This window comes from Arachis ipaensis, chromosome B05 (assembly GCF_000816755.2).
Source record: "Arachis ipaensis cultivar K30076 chromosome B05, Araip1.1, whole genome shotgun sequence".
NCBI classification, from domain to species: Eukaryota; Viridiplantae; Streptophyta; class Magnoliopsida; order Fabales; family Fabaceae; genus Arachis; species Arachis ipaensis.
The window spans coordinates 115,133,929-115,138,308 of NC_029789.2; positions in this window are offsets into that span (position 1 = coordinate 115,133,929).

The window sequence follows — 4,380 nt, forward strand, 5'->3', positions numbered from 1 at the left end:
ATATATATATGTAGTTTTTATATATTTTTATTGCATTGTACCTTTCATAGTATAATATTTATTGCATTGTAGATAGAATTGAGGATATACTCTTGTTTGAAATTCGAATGAAGATTCTTATATTGGTAAAATGGATATATTATGGATCATAAAGCCATGAAACTCAATAGAGTATGAGCAATGGGTTAGGAGGTTTATTGATTTTGACTTTGAAAATAGTTAAGTTGAAGCAACCGCATGCCCTTGTTTGAAGTGTGGTTTTAGAAAAAAGGTGTCAAAGGGTGAGATATATGATCACTTGATATGTATCCAATTTTCGAAAGAATATACACTTTGATTTTATCACAGAGAGACTGAGGTAGAGGAGCCTAGTAGTAATGTCTCACATAGCAATGCTTCAAATGTTCTTGATATTTTGCTTAACCATGATTATATTCATGACATGCTCGGAGATGCACTTGGGACTGATATGCACTGGGTAAATGAAATATCATTAGAGTTAGATGAAGACTTTGATGGAGTTGAAAGAGTGATGCTAGATGTAACTCAAGAACAACATAATGTAATGGAGTATAAAGAATTAGCAAGAAATACAGAACTACCTTTGTATGAAGGGTGTACGAGATAATCAAATTTGTCCTTTTTGGTGAAGATATATCATATTAATTGTCTATGTGGGATGACTGATAAGACAATGTCGATGATATTTGAACTCTTAGATGATTAATTTCAACACGCAGAGATTTTGAGTTCATTTTATGAAGCGAAGAAAATAATATTGAAGCTTAGCATGAATTATGAGAAGATACATGCATGCCTAAACAATTTCATGCTGTATTGGGATGAATACAAAGAGAGAAAAATATGTAAAGTTCACATAAGTCAAGATAAAAATCAGATACAAAGGGTGGTGAAATTCAAGAATCAAATGATGGAAATATTAGGAAGAAGGTGCCTGCTAAACTTCTTCGTTACTTCCCACTAAAACCTCATTTGCAAAGGTTATTTTTGTCTTCAAAGATAGTCAAGGCTATGAGATGGCATGATGTGGCTCCTAAGGAAGATGGTGTAATGACGCATTCTAGAGATTCAAAAGCTTGGAAGATGTTTGATTTCAAAAACACTTCATTTGTAGAGGATCCACGAAATGTACGATTGGCATTAGTTACTAATGGTATTAATCCCTATCGTATTATGAATGCAAATTCTATTACATGGTCAATTATTTACATTCCTTACAACACTCCTTCTTGGATCTATATGAAGTGGACATCTTTTATTCTTTCAATGAAATTTCCAAGAAAAAAGATGCCAGAAAATAATATATATCTCTACTTACAATTGTTTATCAAATAGTTAAATGAGCTATGGAGTGAGGGTGTGGATGCATATGATTCTTTTGAGAAAAAGCCGTTCAAATTGCATGTGGCTTTGATGTGAACTATAAGTGACTTTCTTGGGTTAGGAATTCTCTCTGGGTAGAATACGTACACTAGACTTGTTTGTCCATCTTATAACTTCAACTCTGTTCCTTTCCAACTTCCTCATATTAGGAAATTATGTTTCATAGGACATCGTCGTTTTCTTAATCAAAGACATTGATTTAGATTAAATAAAGTTGATTTAATAAAAAGCAAGAATTTTTCAATTCACCAAGGAGGTTATCTGGGCTTGATATCCTTGAGCAAGTCAAGCACATCAATGTCACATTTGAGAGAAAAGAAGAGGCAAAAGTTAGGAGAAAAAGAAGACGTGGTGAGCATGCTGCAGAAGGTGCCAAGCAGTAGAGAAAGAATAGCATTTTCTTTGAACTTCTTTTTTGGAATTATAACCTATTGCATCATAATCATGATGTGATGCATATAGAAAAAAAATGTAATAATGTGATATACACGTTACTAAATGACAACACCAAGTCAAAGGACCACCTCAATGCTCAGAGAGATCCTTAAACCTTTAGCCTATAAATAAGATCTTTGGTCAGATGAAAATAGAAAATATGCTCCAGCTATCTTTACACTGACTAAGAAAGAAAAAAAGGATGTTCTGTCAACTTGAAGAAATATTAGTGCGCCAGGCAGGTATTCAGGCAACATATCTGGGTGTATTGATGTTGAAAACCTTAAGATAAATGGAATGCTGAAAAGTCATGATAATCATATATTGATGGAATAGTTGCTATCATTAGCCATGTGAATGAGTTTGCCTAATGAAGTTTCAGCAATCTTGACAGAGTTATGCTCATTCTTTAGGAAGTTATGTGATAAAAGATTGATTATTAAGAATTTAGATAAGTTGTAAGATCAAATTGTACTCACTCTATGCCACATGGAGATGTTATTTCCTCCATCTATTTTTTATAGTTATGGTTCATTTGGTGGTTCACCTTGTTGAAAAAGTTAAACTTGGAGGTCCTGTACATTACCGGTGGATGTATCTGATAGAAAGATAAAAAAGAATAAATTCATTTACTTTAATTTTAAAATAGTGTATAAGTTTTCTATTAATGTTGATAATTTTGGCTTAATTAATAGGTACTTAGGACAAATAAAATCTTACATGCATAATAAAGCACAATCAGAGGGCTCTGTTACTAAAGGTTATCTTATGCAAGAGATCCTTACATTTTGTTCAGGATACCTGGACAATATTGAAACAATATGGAATCAACGTAAGCATATTGGTAATGAGCTGATGAGCGGATAATTTATACGCTTTTTGGCATTGTTTTTAGTATGTTTTTAGTAGAATCTAGTTACTTTTAGGGATGTTTTCATTAGTTTTTATGTTAAATTCATATTTCTGGACTTTACTATGAATTTGTGTATTTTTCTGTGATTTCAGGTATTTTCTGGCTGAAATTGAGGGACTTGAGCAAAAATCAGATTCAGAGGTTGAAGAAGGACTGCTGATGCTGTTGGATTCTGACCTCCCTGCACTCAAAATAGATTTTCTGGAGCTACAGAACTCAAAATGGCACGCTTTTAATTGCGTTGGAAAGTAGACATCCAGGGCTTTCCAGCAATATATAATAGTCTATACTTTGGCCAAGTTTAGATGATGCAAACTGGCATTCAACGCCAGCTCTCTGCCCAATTCTGGCGTCCAGCGCCAGAAAAGGATCCAAAAGCAGAGTTCAACGCCCAAACTGGCTCCAAAACTGACGTTCAACTCCACAATTGGCCTCTGCACGTGAAAAGTTAAAGCTCAGCCCAAGCACACACCAAGTGGACCCCGGAAGTGGATTTATGCATCAATTACTTACTCATGTAAACCCTAAGAGCTAGTATATTATAAATAGGACCTTTTACTATTGTATTAGACATCCTGGATCCTGGATTGTATTGTTTGATCCTGTGATCACGTTTTGGGGGCTGGCCATCTCGGCCATGCCTGGACCTTTCACTTATGTATTTTCAACGGTAGAGTTTCTACACTCCATAGATTAAGGTGTGGAGCTCTGCTGTTCCTCAAAGATTAATGCAAAGTACTACTGTTTTCTATTCAATTCATCTTATTTCGCTTCTAAGATATTCATTCGCACTTCAACCTGAATGTGATGAACGTGACAATCATCATTATTCCCTATGAACGCGTGCCTGACAACCACTTTCGTTCTACATTAGACTGAATGAGTATCTCTTAGATCTCCTAATCAGAATCTCCGTGGCGTAAGCTAGAATGATGGCGGCATTCAAGAGAATCCGGAAAGTCTAAACCTTGTCTGTGGTATTCCGAGTAGGATTCAATGATTGAATGACTGTGACGAGCTTCAAACTCGCGAGTGCTGGGCGTTAGTGACAGACGCAAAAGGAGGGTGAATCCTATTCCAGTATGATCGAGAACCGACAGATGAATAGCCGTGCCGTGACAGGGTGCGTTGATCATTTTCACTGAGAGGAGGGGAATGTAGCCATTGACAACGGTGATGCCCTTGCATAAAGCCAGCCATAGAAAGGAGTAAGACTGATTGGATGAAGACAACAGGAAAGCAGAGGTTCAGAGGAACAAACGCATCTCTATACGCTTATCTGAAATTCTCACCAAGGAATTGCATAAGTGTTTCTATCCTTTATTTTATGTTTATTTAACTATATTTTCGAAAACTCAATATCCATTTTATATCCGCCTGACTGAGATTTACAAGGTGACCATAGCTTGCTTCATACCAACAATCTCCGTGGGATCGACCCTTACTCACGTAAGGTATTACTTGGAGGACCCAGTGCACTTGCTGGTCAGTTACACGGAGTTGTGAACCATGGTATTGGCATCATGTTTTTGGCGCCATTGCCAGGGAAAGAAAGAGCAATGAATTTTACATAATTAAAGTGCAATCACGATTTCGCGTACCATGAGCCTACCTAAACAGATCCCAAA